Source organism: Stegodyphus dumicola, chromosome 9 (genome assembly GCF_044657685.1).
Source record: "Stegodyphus dumicola isolate Sdum_Otavi_A_Nest chromosome 9, ASM4465768v1".
NCBI lineage: Eukaryota > Metazoa > Arthropoda > Arachnida > Araneae > Eresidae > Stegodyphus > Stegodyphus dumicola.
Window position 1 is genome coordinate 87,647,427 of NC_140776.1, and position 18,799 is coordinate 87,666,225.

At 32.3% G+C, this 18,799-nt stretch overlaps 1 long non-coding RNA gene across 1 annotated transcript; it reads right to left on the reverse strand.

Annotated features, from left to right (window-relative positions):
• Nucleotides 1-4,831: 4,831 nt before the first annotated feature.
• LOC146995408 (uncharacterized) lies at nt 4,832-10,901 on the reverse strand. The gene is made up of 2 exons (XR_015043030.1): nt 9,413-10,901; nt 4,832-4,995 (listed from the first exon to the last, which is right to left on the reverse strand). It is a non-coding gene; the product is annotated as an uncharacterized LOC146995408 (long non-coding RNA).
• Between the last annotated feature and the right edge of the window lie 7,898 nt (nt 10,902-18,799).

Consider the following 18,799-nt stretch of genomic DNA (forward strand, 5'->3'; position numbering starts at 1 on the left):
ATTTATTGAGAGGCCTGATTGATTATAGTAATTTGCAGTATTGCTTATCTAATTCCTTTCTTCTAGATAAATTTTAGAAAAAACTTCTTAGCATAATAATTTAAATTTATTTACAATTAATAAGTCAGTGTTTCAAATGCATAGTAATGTTGTTATAATAGATTTCATGCTAAGCTTTTTTTAAATTTAACTAAATTTAATTTCTGCAAACATTTACATGATTACTTTAATTAACAAAAAATATTTTTAGCACACTTTAACACACTTTGATACGGAATAATTTTTTGCAGACTAGTGAACTCTATTAAATTTTCCAGTCTAGTTCAGACATCTTGACTATTATTGATGTAATTTATTAAAAATATAATTTGTATGCTTTATAATTATTTAATTTATGATATTAGTATAATAAATGAAAGATGACTGTAATGCTAATATATATGTTTACCAATACCTTTTATTATTATTATTATTATTTTTTTTTTAGCTCTCGAATTTATTACTGTTATTCAAATAATTAGTCTGCTTGTTAGATATTTTTACTTGTTCTTGTAATATGTAATTCTAATTATTTATTTTTATTTTTCTCTTGGCTACAATTGGCTTCGAAAAGTTAAATTGTGACTCTGTAGGCAGCAGGGGGAAGAAATTTTGATTAGCGCAGTTGGACTATAGCTCGACCCGGGGGGGGGGATTTCATTAGCGCAGTTGGAGTACACCCGTTATTTCATACCGAACCCACAATATTCCCTAATTGTTTTGAGCAGTGAATGTGACTGCATGACGTTACTCCGCAGTAGAAAAGAAACAGAACCTAAAACTCCACTACAGATCTATAGAGAAAAGGTTTTTCCAAACCTAAGAGTCACACTTCAAATACTCCTTACTATTTCATTTGATAATGAAATAGTAAGGAGCTATGAACGTTCGTTCAGCAAATTAAAATAAATTTTCACATATTTACAATCAACGATGGGACAAGATCTCCTAAGTCATCTAGCATTTTTAAGTGTGGAAAGAGAAAAATTTGAAAGGATCGACTTTGATGAAGTAAATGATAAATTTGCTTCATCCAGGGTAAGAAATATGTATACATAATAATTAATTTTATTCATGTATTATATTATTATTAATAAATATAAGAGCCCGACCAAGTCGAGGTGCACGTGATTGAAGCGAGATGAGAACAAATTAAAATTTTTTTAAGTTGGCTGGTGGTGTGTATGACAATTTTAGATCTTTGGCACTCCAAGCATGAACGTGTCCAGTTGGCTATGTCCTTTTGCATGCTAGGCCATACGAAATCTTGCTATATCAGTTTTCTCGAAGCCCTGATGCCAGGATGTGACAGACGATGTAACTGACTAAAAATGGCATGGCGAAACCCGGAGGGAACATAACATAGAAATCTTGAATCCTGAACATCACAATAAAGTGATTTTCCAGGTGATAGCTGCAAGTTAAGATTGGTGGAAGATTTGCTTTCAAGAGGGTTTGTAGTTCTGAATCCCGGTTTTGTTCATCCGCAAAGGCAGCAAAGTTTATTGGCGAAGGAACGGCTAGTTCTTCAATACGAGACAAGATGTCTGCTACGATATTCTGCGAACCCGCAATATAACGGATATCTGTTGAAAATTGCCCTGTGAAGTCTAGGTGTCTCATTTGACGAGGAGAAGCTTTATCTGAACGCTGCTGAAAAGTATAGATTAAGGGTTTGTGATCTGTGAAGATCATGAAATCGCGTCCCTCTAGCATATGTCGAAAATATTTGACAGCTTCATAAACTAATAATTCGCGATCGTTAAGTGCTGTATCTAGTTTGTGCTGGTGAGAGTTTTTTAGAAAAATATGAAAGTGGTTTCCATAATTCTTGATCTTTGTGTTTTAAAACTGCTCCTATACCTGATGTCGATGCGTCAACGTGTAGAAATATTAGGTTATTTTTTGGAAGCAGAAGAAATGAAAAATATGCAACGTCTTCGCCGCGAATTGAACCTCGGACCTCTGGAGTACCGGCCCAGCGTGCAGAACCACTACACCACGCTAGGAAAGCAGGAGAAATACCTTATATACTTCCCTTTTTAAAGGGCGACTGGGGTTTTTAGAGAACCCAATCGCCAAATCCTGGGTGTGGAGAATCCTCATTAAACACCCATTATAGTTCGGGCGCCACTGTAGAGACATTAGGATATGTGGAAGCAAGAGAGATTGAAATATTAGCAATCGCCTTCGTTGGGAATCGAACCGCGGACCTCTGGAGTACCGGCCCATTGTACAGAACCACGAAAGCACGCTAGGAAAGCGGGAAAAATACCTTATAAATGTAGAGTGATAATGGTTTAGATGCGGAAGGGTACTGCAAATTTATTCCCGAAATTAAATCATTTTGCATTTTTTGAACGCTTTGCGGGATTCTGTGCTCCAGGTTTATAACACGTTTATCTTTTTTTTTTTTATTCCAATCAAAAAAGAATTTAGAGGTGCTTGTATGGTTGCTGCACGAGGTAAGAAACGTCGATAAAAATTGAGCATAGCAAGAAATCTTAAGTCCTTCAATGTAGATGGTTCGGGCTTATCGCGGATAGCGGTGACTCTATCTGGAAGGGGTCGAACGCCATCAGAGGAAATTTCATGACCAAGAAAAGATACTCTTGGTTGGCCAAAAACGCATTTGGAAGGATTAAGACTGTCACCGTACCTTAGAAAACGTTCAAAAACTGTTCTCAAATGTGATAGGTGTTCTTGCTCTGAAGAGGAGGCGATTAAGACGTCATCAAAATAAGGTACACAAAAGTCGAGGCCGTTTAACACCTGATTCGTGAAGCATTGGAACGTTTGAGCAGTATTGCATAAGCCGAAAGTCATGACCGGAAACTCAAATAGTCCAAAAGGCGTAATAACCGCAGTTTTTGGAATATCAGCTGGGTTAACGGGCACTTGGTAATACGCCCGCTCAAGATAAATGGTTGTAAAAATAGCTTTTCACTCTAAAACGTGCATATAGTCTTGAATGTGAGGGACTGGGTAACGATTAGGAATTGTAGCTGCATTTAACCAGCCATAATCGCCACTTACCATTTCGTTTTCGAACTATAGTTCGAAAAAAAATCTGTAAGGTTACTAAGAAAACTCATGGAAACTGGGATGCCATGGGTTATTTGAGTAACAGAAACAGGTGTTTTCTTTGTAACATTACAAGAGTTTTGCCTGTAATGGTTACAGATCTTTTTCTTGTAATATCACAGCATATAGTTATGTAAGTAGAACATATTTTTCTCAGGTAAATTCCCAAACGATATATCTGTAATGGTTACAGATTATTTGCGTGTAATATTACAGCAAATAATTATGTAAAAAGAACATGTTTTTCTCATGTAAAATCTCAACAGATATATCTGTAACCGTTACAGGTTATTTACTTGTATTATTATAGCAAGTTATTATGTGAGTAGAAGATACTTTTCTTACCTAAAATTCCAATGGTTGTATCTGTAAAGGTTTCAGATTATTTCCTTCTAATATCCCATTAAGTAATTATGTGTGTATTATATATTTTTCATAGATAATACTAAAGGATATGTCTATAAAAGTAATAGACTTTTTTGTCTAAAATGATGCTTATTATAATAAAATATATTGAAATCAAGATGTTTTGAGTAAAACAATATCTGCATTATACAGATATATGCAAGTGAAGCATAATAGTTTGGCTTTTTAAATTAGTCAATTTGACCTCAGAATAGCATTAATTTAAAAGATGTGCTTTCAACAGTAATGTTCTTTTTTCAAAAAGTAACATTAGTCTGTTGCAGAGTATTTTTGTTTTATGAAGAGAAACTTATGTCTGATATTATTGAAAGGCCTTTCATATTATCATTTTGATTAATTTAAAAGTTCAAATTGATATGCTACTCCTTATATTTGCCCTGTAAAATAGCTGAAAAAATAGTATGTTTTATTTGCATGTTTTAGTGTCAGTTAATAAGATATGTTCTAGAACTTTCTTTTTAGTAATTTTAGCTAAAATAGACACATGTTGCTTTAGATTTAACTTATATGAGTAAATGTGTTGCATGTTGATATGATCATATTATTACAGTAAAAGACATTTTGTGAAATATTTCTATGAAGAATTCAGAACAGCTGTTCTTCATATTTCAAAAATATATTCTCTCCTTCTAAAAAATGACATTTTCAGTAAATTAAAGAATTCAACATAGCAATGAACTTCATTTTGTTACTACAAGGAATTCAAATTTTGTTCATACGCTTGAATTACAACGTCTAATTCTTTTATTCTTATCTGCACTCAGTGTTTGTCAACAGTCTGCTATTGTTTGAAATAATGCATAACTTTTTTACTTACCTTCAAATAATTTCCTTTGCATTAACAGATAGAAAGAAGTCTTTCATTAAAAACCTAATGTCATGCTTTTTGAATAAGCATAAAACTTTGCCAACTGACCTGAATTTTTAAAGCCTTGTTTCCCTTAAAATTCTTAATACAATTATGCCTTTAAGAAATTTATTTCTAAAATTAATACTTCAGTTTAGCTTAAAATTTAATGCATTTTAATTTTACCTATAATTTTTTACAAACATAATATGTAATAAATCTAAGCTTAATATTTACCATTTCGAAAGTGATACTAAAAAAGTATTCCTAGATATTATAAATTTCGAGATTCGCATACAAAATTGTGAAATAAACATGTGACAACAGAAAACAAACTTTATGCTCTCTCTATATTACAGCATGTTAATTAAGAAGTTTATTGAATTTATAATTTTATTGTGAAACACTGTGAAGCAAATAATATGCTAATTAAAATACAGAAGTAAAAATAATTTATTACTTAATTCATAAACTTTACATAAAACCTGAAAAAAAGAATTAATTAAAAAATAACATAATTTAATAAACATTTCATAAAAATTCGTTTCGACTGCTTGGAAAAAATGAATGGTTTTTCTCCTCTTTGTAAACCATGTCTCCTAAATAAAGAAAAAAACATTTCTTTTAAAATCATAATCATGCTCTTAAAAAGCTTATAAAAATTATTTTAATAGATGTTTTAAACATGTGCTTATATAACACTTTTAATCATATTTCTTTATAATATCTTAATTAATTAAGAACAGCTTAAATTCTTTAAAAAATTGGATTACAGTGAACCGTCTCATTACGACAAGCTACCTCAGTCAATCACTTTTTAAATTTAATCAGCATCCCTCATAAAATAACTAATTAGTAAACATAACTTCGCTAGGATGCCCACTATCATTTAAAGATCAAAATTTTCAGGAATCACGTAGCTTAGAGAAGGTTCATTGTACAAAAACAGCCAATATTCACATATTTTCATAAATGAAGCCACCTTTAAAAAGAATTTAAATTTATTAATTCTTTAATTTAAAAGAAACGTCTATTTCAATAAGAATACACATATAGTTATTAAATATAATATACAGTATACTTATATTCAGAATTCAGAACTTGAATAAATTTCTCGAACTGTTTTAGCATTCGAAAAATATTATATTTATTACCTTAAATTTCTAAAACAATATTACATATTCGTCCAAAGGAATCACTGGGACTCGGACAACATTTTCCCCCTAGCTTTCTTTTAGCACAGGATTCTGAATATGTTTTAAAGATTTAGGTAATGTTTGTCTTCCTTAAGGCACTCACAAAACAAGTTACCCTAAATGTTTTGTCCGCATAGTGGTCATTTTCATCTTACTAACTGATTTGCTAGTGGATTTTGGATGCATGGCCTATCATTGATGAAACAATAATAGTGAACAGCTTCAAGAAAATGGGGATATCTAATGCTCTTGATGCCATATTCCCACTTATTTTTACTAATTTTATCTTCCGAAAATTAAGAGGAAAAAATTAAACGAATAATTTAATTTCCAAAGGACACAGTCACAGTAGGAATATAACAAATGAAAAGTAATCATGGATAAACTACTACTATCACAATATTATTTATCTAAAAGAAACCTCTATTTCAATAAGAATACACATAATTGCAACATCTAATAAGTTATCTCATTTCTTCTTTATAATTTGAACTTCTGTCATTCTCATTGTTGTTCTTGCAAATCCTTAGGCCTCAGATCATACATAAATAATTAGAGAAGGTTGTGGTCCGATGCTTGCTAGGGTGAACATTCAGCTGATATGGCAAAATTGCACAGTGAATGGCAGTTGGTATTTGCTTTCACTATCATAGATCATTGTTTGTATTAGGCTGACATAATATTCAACAGTTAGAAGAGAAAGATTCAACGGGGCCTTAAGTGTGCAAAAGTTTGCCTTTGTTAGTATGACGAAAACAATCATTGTGTTGATAAATCCATTTTAAAATCTTGGAATATTCATTTTCTGAATGCATTAAAAGGGGGAAAATTATGTAAATATTTTTTTAATTTTCAGAATCTGGTTCTAAAGCTGGGTGGGGTGGAATATGCAACGCAATACGATAATTCTGAAGATCATTGCTCGTGGCAGTACGGTGATAACTAAATGGTGATAACTTGCATGCTGTAGAAAAAGACACAAATTGCAGTTCCAGATGCATTAAATGCTTTGAGGTCTAGGGAGTAGCAGTGGGCAATACTAAGAGTGAAATTCAATGTATAGGGAAGTAGGAATGAAAATTACTTTTATTAGATAACTTAAATGGTTATGTTATTAAGTGTTCTTATTGGAATGTAGGTTTCTTTTAAATAATAATACTATGATAGTTACCAGTAGTTCATTCATGAATATTTTTGATTGGTTATGATCTTATTGTAATCACATCCTTCAAAATTAAATTGATTGTTTAATTTCCCCCTTGATTTTCATACTATAATATAAAAGGAGGAAAATAGTCTGGAAGTAAACATAACTCCTCTCTCTCTCTATATATATAGACATGTATCTTCGTGTGCAACTAAGCAAAACAAATGTGACTTTTTCTTCTTTAAAAAAATTGTGCAAATAAATAGAATTAAGTTCATTTCAAAGACTTATGACACATGAAATATACATGATCAAAATAAATTAGAAAATTAAGTTCAAATAAATTTTAAGCTAAATTACGTGTTGCAATGTAAGTTGCAATAATTCAGTTGTAATAATTAATACTAACAAAACCAAACATCATATTCCCATTCTGCAAAGTATAAAAATTCTTCTGCAAAACTGAAAAAATGACCAACACTTTGGCTTATTTGATAACTTTCAAATTCACTCCTTTGTTTGCATTTAGAATTTATAACTTTAATTTTCCACAGAAATTTGTTTTTGATTTAAAAAAATTTCACTGGCATAATTTCATTCACTTCAGCATATATTAATAGATGCAGAAGGTTTTTATACCTTACATAATTTTAAATCTTATGTAAACTAACGTAATTAATAACAAAATCAAAACATAGATCAGAAACAGCATAAAATTTAATTAATAATTACTACTAGTGTCACACAAAATGCTATGAAATTAATTAATAAAATAAGAATGAGATAAAATATATAGAATTAATATTCCACATGTGTGAAGTTTGGAAGTTTCACGTTAAATATTTTTTTTTTAATTAAGTATTTTTAAAAATGACCCCTTAAAGCATGGGACCTTTCGTAATTAGAACTTGCAAATCTGCTTCGCTAGTCTTTCATAACATTGCTTTTCTTTTATTAACAAGAAATATTGCGTTCAGTTATTTAATTTAAGATATCAAAAATAATGCTACTGAAAGGCATGAATACTTACTTAAATTTGAAATTAATTTGGTTGACTTAAAATAGTATTTAAAAAAAATAAATCTTCATATATAGGTCTAAAAATCAGACCTTAATAATTTTCTTTTATTTGAACGATATCTGAATTCTGCCTTAGTTTGGACTAGTAAATCATTGGGCAATTAAATGCCAAGCTATAAGAGAACTAATGTAGTTTACAAATGCACTGAATTTTATTTCCGGTATTAACTTTCAAAGAAAGTAAAATTTTCTGCATATTTGCATCATTTGGATTGATAGAATATGGCAAAGCATGCAAAGGCTATCAGCCTAAAGGAAAGTATATATTCATAGGCGGTTTTGTAAGGAAAAGTAGCTTGCATTTGCATTTATTCATGTGTATATATATATATATATATATATTGTTAATGCTAAAATCAATGCTTCATTAAAAATTCATTATTATTTTATTTTTAATACAACATACAGATACAGAATTGTTTTAAATTCCAATAAACAATAATAATTTATTTTTAAGAAAACTTATTTTATGATTTATATATTATATTACATGAATAAAAGAAACATTTGTCAAGAAATGTATTAAACTTGTATTAGCAGATTCATGCTATCCTAGTAACAAGACTATCATACTTCAAAACTGTATTAAAACTGGGCAAAATAAAATCAACATAAATTCTACATTAAATGTTTAAAAACTTATAAGTATGCAATGGTAGTTATATATACAATATAATATATGTTGTCATTTATAAAATATTAATGAAATGATATTTTTGGAAATAATGCACAAAATTTTAGTTTTGTTTCATAATTAGTTTAACGAATTGTTAGAAAAATATTTTAGGTCATTTCCATTTTTCCCCTGTTGATATTGGTATATTAAAATATATGGAATAATTAAGTTGCATCTAGTTAGTAAAACAAAACATTACGAAAAGTATGATACGGCATATTTTTAATCAATATAATTACTTCATTTTGGAATTATAATATTTTCGTAAGAAATTAATACCACTGAAAAAAATATTATTACACTAAAGAAATAAACGAGATTCTCGACCGCGTTGTTCAAGTTTTTGTAATTTTACTTCATAACACACTCGTACATAAACATATTAGACTGAATTATAAACCAGGTATAACTAATTAGATAATCCTAGAAAAAGAATAAACTAAACCTAGTAAGCAAAAAAATATATACATTACATTCAGAATTCTAAATGTTTATATAAACGTTTCTCGCAAGGCCTGCCGGGAAAAAGATGTCAAACGTTCTTTGGTCAGACGATTGGAAAAGAACGCTAAAATGATTAGTTTTGTTTTCAACAACCACATTACCATTTCAATTATATACCACAAACAGTGATTAAATTTTGGAATAATTAGTTTTAAATAATAATAAGGGCAGTTGAAGGCGTAATTTATCGGATGCACAATGACAAAATACTACTATTAGATCTGCATTTGGAATAAATATTTTGCACTCTTTCAACTCATTAGACATTACGAACACTGATATTAATTAATCGCAAAGCTTAAACGGTTAAATACTTACTCACTACATATAACAGTGCAAAGTGCATGAGAATAATCTGCATAAAATGAACAAAAAATATTTCAAGTAGTAATTGTAAACATTTTCTTACTTACCTGCGCTATACAACCAACATGCATTCAGCCATGTTTTTTTCTGCAACTAGCTTTCAAACACTTTTCTCCTGATTGGCTAATTTCCAGTCAGTCACGTGATTCTTCCGCGCGGCTACTGAAACATTATCTGTAATGTTACAAGCAAATCTGCTGTTACCGCTACAGTTTGCTTTCAACCTGTTACCATTACAGGAAATTCTTCTGTAACTTTTTGATTTCTGTAACTTTACAAAACTTTTGCCTGTAAAGAGCGAACTTTTTTTTTACAGTGTAGATGGAGCGAACTGGCGCATGAACTCTTTGAAGGACGGCAAATTCCCTATTCCATCATGTATTAAAATTCCTCTTTGGCGGCTTTAAGCTTGTCCGGAGGTAAGCGTCTTGGTTTAGCGGCAGTCGGAGGTCCGGTAGTTTCAATATAATGTGCTTGGGTTCGGAAATACCCATAACTGGGCGCATGTTTGTAGGAAATTCTTTGAAAAGTTGATGCCATGGGGAGTTACCCGTAATCAGTTTAATGCACAAATCTTGACTATTGCGAATTACTCCCGGATAAGATAAGTTGGTTGTGGAATCTATCAAACGGCGATTCTTAAGATCGACAAGCAAAGAAAAATTTTGAAAAAAGTCAGCGTCTATAATAGGACGTGAAACAGTAGCAATAATGAATGGCCATTGGAAGTTGCGGTGCAATCCTAAATCAACAGATATCAGGCGTTCACCAAAAGTTTGAATAGGAGTTCCATTTGCTACATAAAGTTGTAACTTGGTAAGGCGCTTTTGTTCGTGAAAATGTGGTGGAATGACAGAAACATCAAATGACAAGAACGGCATTTGTTTGCCTTTGTTTCCAAATTTGTGGCGGTAAAAACAAATACCTGGAGGAGGGCTTTCATAACGTTTCCTCAGTTGACTACGGCGTGTATTTCGACCACGTGATGTGGAGCAGTTGCGCTAAAAAGGTTCAGCTTGGATGACTACTAACTGAGCAACCGGTTTGGACAAATCATCAATATAAGCTTGTAACGCCACAATACCTGGACCAGGAGCCTGCCCTGCGTGTATTTGCGCTGGAATGGCCAGCTCGTGAATTTTATCAGCGATTTCGGGAAGATTTTTAAGTGGCTCTCTACTGGCCGCTAAAATGGTTTGCATGTTAGATGGGAGTCTATTCATCCATAATGTTTTAAGAATGTTATCTGTTAGGTTACCGGCGACTAAGTTTGACATTTTAGACAGCAAGTGAAAAGGCGTCGTATCACCCAACCGTAAATCATGCAATAGCTGCTCAATTTTAACTGTCTCGGATTCTTCATAAATAGAAATAAATTTTTTTTAAAGATTTGTATTTGTCCGTCGCCGGTGGATTCAAAATTATTTCACGAGCTAATTGCAGTACCTCTGATTCTAACTCGCCGATCGCTGTATAAAATTGAGTTTCGTCGGCAGTAATGTGACTCAACTGCGCATCCAATTGAATGAACCATAACGATGAGTCCGGCGAGAAAAAAGGCGGTGGCTTAACTGCCACTCGCGCCAATTGCGAAGCAGCATCGTTGTCAACCACTTTAGATCAATCAAATATGCACAATAATTATATGTATAGAAAAATAATCAATATGTGCTATATAGTGACACGGTTTCTTGGTACTTGAAATCAGAGAAATTGGAGGCTCAAATGCAGCAGACGATACATACTATATCTGCTGAAATTATGACAGAAATATGTTGACTCAACGGAATGCGGCACAACGCTTTAAATGACAGGTGAAATGTCTTACTTGCATCTCATCACACTGGATAACTTACTGCTGCTCAGAATTCAGACATATAAACTCCATATTCGTGCAACATTGAAGGCTGCTATTCGTAATAAATACGTGTCACCACTTATGGTAGTATATGTTTTGAGACAGATCGTTAAATAATTATAACAATTGAATGGAATAAATCTTATTTTTGTTTTTGGTTGCTGTGGGTTACCAGACTGGCAGAGTTGAGTTGTAGTAGGCAAGTTGCCACATATCTATTTATCTATAATGTATATTAACTTTTAATTGTTTAAAAACTGTACTTTTTAAAAACACTTATATAAATATGTAAAATAAATAACACCTTTTTAACTAATTCTAGATCATAGTATATCTGATTTTTTCGCCGACACAGATGCATTACCGAATCCAAGGGTAGTGCAGTTAGGTAGTGACTATTCTTAATATATTTTTGAGTATTTTATGGCAGATTCATCATTTTATTATTATTTGCATTATTTTCTTATTACGAATATATTCTATACATTATATCACTCAAAGTTTTTTTTTTGTGGGGGGAGGACCAAAAAGGTATTCTGCCCCGGGCGCCAGTTATGCTTGCTACGCCACTGAATCAATCAATAAAATATGTACATGCCCTATATAAAGCAAGAGGTGCCTATAAGAAGCATGATCAATCTACTGATTTGTAAATAGTCCTGCAAACTGAGTGGAGTGCACTTTTTCCCCCCATGAGGACTTGTACGTAAATTTTATACCATGTATAAATACCAGTAATATTCATAATATGGGTAGGTGAAACTTAAAAATTGAATAACTGATTTTGCCAATATCAGCATTAACTGTACCGGTGTTCAGCTTTTATCAGGCACTAAGTAAAGTCAGTAATTAATTAATGCAATTTGTTTACTGATTATGCTTGGAAATATATTATAGTGTGAAGTGCATAAGTCTGAGAAAATAGTAATTATGACTTAAGATATTGATGTTTGCAAATGTTACTTTAGGCATGTTTGGCGTCTGATGATGCAAAGTTCGAGCATCTGTTGTAACATTCAAGCTGCCGTACACCATTGTATTCATGTTCAATAAATATTTCAAATTAATCTCTCTTGCTTCTTTTCCCATCTTCTACCTCTGCTACCACTTACCCCTGACATTTCCGGTTATAGGTTCCTATGCAATTCTTAATCCTTATGATGTGCCCTACCTCCCTAGAAGTTTGTCGCAGCATTTACGGTACACCCTGTGTATCAGGGTATCATTTTAGCAGTCTAAAGCCAGATTGTTACTTGCATGCAATTCTACACATTTTCCACTGTCTTAAATCTGATACTAAAAACGATATATTTGAATAATTAAACTGATAATATTTTGTAAATAATTGAGCAATTGAACAGTTTTCCTTAGAAAGAACACCTCTTCAGCAGATAGCCCTTGTGTGTAGTAGATAATCTCCATGCCTTCCCATCCCTGCCTTAAAATAATTATTTCATAATATATGTTACGCGCTCTGAAAAATTAAATAAGGATTCTAAAATATATGTGTAAAATTCTTTAAGAATTCCTACGAAAAACCCTGGTTTTAGAAATGCCTCATTTTGAACAATTCTAATTTCTTTCCTGCGAGGAACTATATTTTTCGCTATTTATACAATTAGGTGCCTTTCTTAGTAAAAAAAAATTTCTTTACCTTTATATTCTGAAAATGATTTAAATGAATAAGATTAAAAATTAAAATTTTCAAACTTTATTTTAGGTCAGGAAATAATGGAAAAGGTACTTAAAACGTATTGAATTTTGTGAACCTCAAAGAATATTTCATCAGTATTTTGTAGTGATGTTACCAGTCATTAGACTTTTACTTAAAAAATGATTATTTTTCTTTCGAAATTTTATGTTTAACTAAAAAAAAATGGTCTAAAGTTATGAAATTCAAATAATCCCTTTGACATATAGTGATATCTGGGACACATAATTTATTATTGATGTCAAAACAGAGTTTTATGCGTCTCAGACGTCACGAAATCGTTATTACTTTCAAGTAAAATTTTCTCTTTTTCTTTGTTCCTTTTATTTATTTTTGGATATACTTAAAAAACTTCGATTGCCGCATATTAATTTAATTGCAAATTAATTAGCATTTTTAAGCAAATCATTTTTGAATTTTATACTTATAGTTTTGTTCGTAAATCTAAATTCTTTATAAGATGAGAAGTTTTCTAGCTCGAAAGTTTTATCTATTTATTTATTGTAATATTATAACCAAAAATTAAAGCCTGCCTTCAAAAATATTAATTTTAATTGAAACGAAATTAGTAATAAATGACTTAAAACTATGTAATTAAAATCGATTAATTTTCATATTCATATAATCTTGCAATAATTACTGTTACGAATTTTGTACACAGATAATTTTAGGGAAATAATATATGAAATTGTTGTATTTTTCTGTACAAAGTAACAAGAAAAGCTTGAAAAACGATGCTCTGCCAGAAAAAATAAGACTGCAAAGGGAAGTCTTTAATATTGAGTAAATCGCTATCTCGCTAATTTGGTGAGATATCGCCTAGTTGGTAACGGTCCTAGCGACAAAATTTTGCAGCCAAGTTTGGCGGACCCAAATGTCGCCAAACTTAGCACCAGTTGATGACATTTTGGTCCGGCCCCTGTATAACTGTGATAGATATTGTTATAGAATAACTGTACTTGATTCCTGTATTTCAACTATAGTATATACGACATTCACATGCCTTCCAGTAATTTCCAGAAGCAGAAAGTACTGGGAATTTCTCAGCGTTGTGGAGAAAACCATGTAAGATAGGAGAGAGCATCAGATTCGCAGCTAGTTGTTAGTTAAGAGCTGTCCAAATACAAATGAATGGGATTCCGAAGCTAAATCCTAAGAGCAGACCCAGTAGATATCCTCCAAATTCTGCCCGAAAAACAGAGGCTAGACTTCGAAGCTCAATCCGCCATGTTGGACCTGTGTTTTGGCTAGAAGTGTTTAAAGGATCAGAGCAGGCTTCAGTTAAAATCTTGTCGACGGAAACATTGCTCGCCACGGATGTCATCTCGCTTTTTCGAACTGTCCAAAGAAACAACTGAAGTACTGTCTCTGCAGTACTTAATCGATGGTATCCGGGATCTTGAGATACAGAAACCCCTGAGAATAGCGGATGTCAAGGATTTAAAAAGAGCTTTAGTGTGTGTCATGAAATCGAGGTAGCCCAAAAAGAAACTCATAGAGGCCACCATCCAACCAGAACAGCTCAAGTCCAGGAGCCTGTGGTTCAAGTGTCTGCTCATGTTGACGAGTTAACCAAGCAAGTCAATATCTTGACACGGAACAAAAGTGGCAACAAACCGACCCTAACATGTTGGAACTGTGGTGCTGAAGGCCACGTACGAAAAAGCTGCAGAACACCCCAAGGCACGGTAAGACGACTCCCAGCAAGGAAGCAGAAACAAATTAGTGGCCATCTCGCGGCGCCGAGGTTGAAAGATAATGAAAATCTTCATTTTAAAGCGCTTCAGATTTCTGCAATGAGTGGCGGCAGTAATGGAATCTTTATCATGGGACATGTCAATGGAGTTCCTTGCAATATGGTCATCGGTACAGGAGCCAATGTTACCATCATTCGAAAATATTTGACTCAACAAATGGAAGGTAAACTCATCTGGACGCCGCCCTGCGTTGCCCTCCAGACTGTGTCCGGGTAGAAGATCAACATCGTGACCATGCGTGAGAATATCTAAATCATCTCTGACTACAGCAGCTTAAGAAATCATAAAATTCGCATGTGATAATTTCTAGTGATCAGAAATGGAGGCGGGGATCAGTAGAGATACTGCCCCACACTATCACTCCGCTTTTTCGAAATCGGAAACTTTTGTTCACAAATAGAAGATTTTTCGCAGTGTTATATGCTCTCCAAATGATAAGCCGCCTAAGTTTTGCACTAAAGCGAGACTCGGTTCGGAAGATATCAGTGTTCCATTCATTTCGCTTCCAGATGAGATGCTTCTATTCCCACTATCTACGAGAAGCACGTTTGCCCGCTCTTAAAGAAACAATAGGTCTGCGATCATACAACAGGAATCGGTTTCGGATAGTTTGAAATGAAACACTGAATCCAGTAGCCCTTAGAAGGTGCTGTTGCAAAAGAAGTGCCATTTATCCTTAGGTTTCTTCTAACAGTTAGTGTTAAATATTGGTTTATATTTGCGTTATTACTCATCTTCTTCCCCCCTTTTTTTTGGTCCTGTCCGAATCGTCGGGGGAAAAAAAGAAATCATGAATAAATGGGTGTACTCCAACTGCGCGGATGAAAATCCCCCCCCCTCGTCCTGGTATAGTCCAACTGCGCCAATCAAAATTTCTTACCCCCGTTGCCTACAGGGTTACAATTTTACTTTCCGAAGCCAACTGTAGCCAAGAGGAAAATAAAAATAAAGAAATAGAATTACATATTACAATCACAAGAACAAGTAAAGAATATTTAACAAGCAGGCTAATTACTTGAATAACAGTAATAAATGCGAGAGCTAACAAAGAAAATAAAAGGTATTGGTAAACATACATATTAGCATTACAAACATCTTTCATTAATTACAATATTACAGCAAGGAATAGTATAATAATATCATAAATAATTATAAAGTATACCAATTATATTTTTTATAAATGACATTAATAGTTAAATTAAAAAAGCTTAGCATGAAATCTATTATAACAACATTAGTATGCGTTTGGAACTCTGACGTATAAATTGTAAATAAATTTTAATTATTATGATAACAAACATATGAAACTTGAATACAGTGCAACAATATGTGAAAAAGGAATGGATTAAGAGGGAACTGAAAATCCCAAGGTACAAATATAAAAGAATTCGGTTTTTTTTTTTTTTTTTGGTTAAATATGAAAATTCTGTAGACTCTTATAATTATCAATTTATTAATTAAATGTACATTAGAAATTAAATGTATGCCAAAGTACTTCAAGTAGAGTAACTGGAAAACAGAATAAGTATTTAAACGTTTCTAATATTAAAATATAGAATTTGTAAGAAAGTTAAATAAACTTAAAATAACCATAAATAATAACCCATAAATAGTTAAATAACTTATCAATGACTAAAAATGGAAAGCTTAATACGGCAATATATTGAAATAATATTAGTGTGGATTTAGAACCAATTTTTAGATTTAATAAAGATAATTGTTTAAATTAAATTAGAACTATTTACCTAAAATGGTAAATTCGATAGTTAAAATCATTCTGCTATCTAAGATGATTTGTTAATATTTATTTAGACAAGAAACTTATTTAAGGTGCGCTACAAATCCGATATTTGATAGGTTGATTATGTATCAGTTTTGTGTATGTCATTAATCTATCAGTTTTATTATTCAAAACTGATATATATATATCAAGGACTAAAATCTACAACTTGGAAAGTTTTAATTCTTAGAGAGAATAAAAAAGATCAGGCTCATCATTCTTTTAAGCATCATAAAATTTTAAAATGAGTGTAAAAAAATTCATTTTTACTTTAACACACGACAGGTTTTAAATTAGTATTTGTTTAGTATGCCCAATTTTTACAATATTGATAAACGAAAATACAAGCTTGCAGTCTCAATAAAATGTCTCATTAATGGCGATAAATGACTTTTCGTAGCACCCAATCTTCTTGATAAAGAAAGAGGGGACAGGAAACGTCGCGCAGTTCTTGGATTAGATAAGAGGAGGTAGGGGATCTTCGATCAAATTTCGCGCAGTTCGTACCCTACCGAATAAATGTACCAGGAAAAAAAAAAGAGAACGTCGAAATCTCGCCAAGCGCAGTTGGGGGAAAACAGCAAGATTCTCATTTAACTAGAAGGGCTAAGGCAGGTTTTCTTGGTAAATAAGACGCTTAATTAGTTGCAACTAATCAAGACCATTTCGAAATGGTTTTCTACGAGGGTTTTGTGTAAATTGTACTTTTTTTTTTTTTTTTTTTTGTTTATTTGTTTGGAAAGTAGCAATGCATGGCTTTTCGAGATTCTTTAAAGAAATCATTTGATGATGATAATGGTAATTTTTCAAAATTAGCTGCAGATTATTGCACCATCTCATGTGTTTATTGTTTCAGACGTATTCTGTTGCTATAAATAAACGTCCTGGTCTCCGTTACCACCAGTTGCTTATTGGATTTAACCGTAGATAGGGTTGTTTTATAATTATTGTAGTGAGGAAAAAATCTCCCCATATTGTTGCAAATAGGGCAGAAATAGTCATCCTATATAAAGCTGGCTTTTCTGCGCGTGAAATAAGTGAGAGGTAAACCGGAGGAAGTCAGCTGCTTATCAAGCTGTTAGTAAATTAAAAATTTCGGGAAAATTTACGGACTTTAAGAGGAGTGGTCGTTCAATAAAAACGAGTGCTCGTATTGATCATGTGATAAGAACGATTGCCCTACAACGATATCGACCAACACCGTACAACCACCTGAAATAATATTCGATTTACTGTGTTTGCAAAGGGCGTCAATATCAGTTTGAATACCATTTACGTTTGACCACAGATTTTGCTTTATTAACCTATCAACCCGTAAGAAAACCTCGACTTACTCCAAATATGAAAAACAAACGACTGACCTTCGCTAGACAGTATCAGAATTGGACTGCACAGCAGTGAGTACGGTGTTATTTTTCGATGAGTCAAGTATGCAGCGATTTTCTGCATGTATTACAAGTGTTCACCACTCAAGTGGAGAAAAATAGTTTCAACTAATCTGATAACAGGCGTGCAATTCCAACTGTGAAAGATCTTCCATGCCAGATGATATGGGGAGCAATACCTGTATCTGGTACTGCTGCTCTGTTTTTTTCTGCCACCTAAAACTTCTAAACTTTCGGTGCCTTAATTTGTTACGTGAGAATTTCAGAAAGTTTCACTTAGATGTTCAATTTTCTGTATGACGTTACAAGTAGAGAACTGTTAAAAGGACTATCTGACGGCAGAAAAAATGCAGGTGCTTGATTAACCAGGTAATAGCCCAGATTTAAATCCCGTCGAAAATCTGTGGTATATTGTAAAAAATAAAGTCGCAGAAAAGCAACCATCCAGTACTATGACATTTGTTGAAGCAATAAAGCATGTTTGCTATACAGAGATTTCTCAAGCATGCTGCCAGTCTCTTATTCATAGCATGCGTAACATGAGTGCAACAGTGATTAAAAACAAAGCAGGAGGAAAAAAATACTGACTTTATTTAAATAACCGTGTAATTAGTCTATTTGTTCTTTTACAAAATATATTATTAATGTGAAATTTCATTAAAACTGATTTTTTCATGGTCTTAATTTCTTTCCAAACCATTGTATATGTATTATTTCCAGACATCACAAAGAACAGGGTACAAAATGAAATCATTCATATTATTCCTGAAAGCATAAAAAATGATTTAGAAATCATTAGTTAAAATGCACTTAGTTTTTTAAAACTTTGAAATAATTTTAATTTTTGATTTAAGGAATCTGAATGATTTCAGTCTATTATGGTACTATTTGTCAAATTATTCGGGTCATCTGGAAGAAACCTAGTGTAAATAAAAGTAAATCT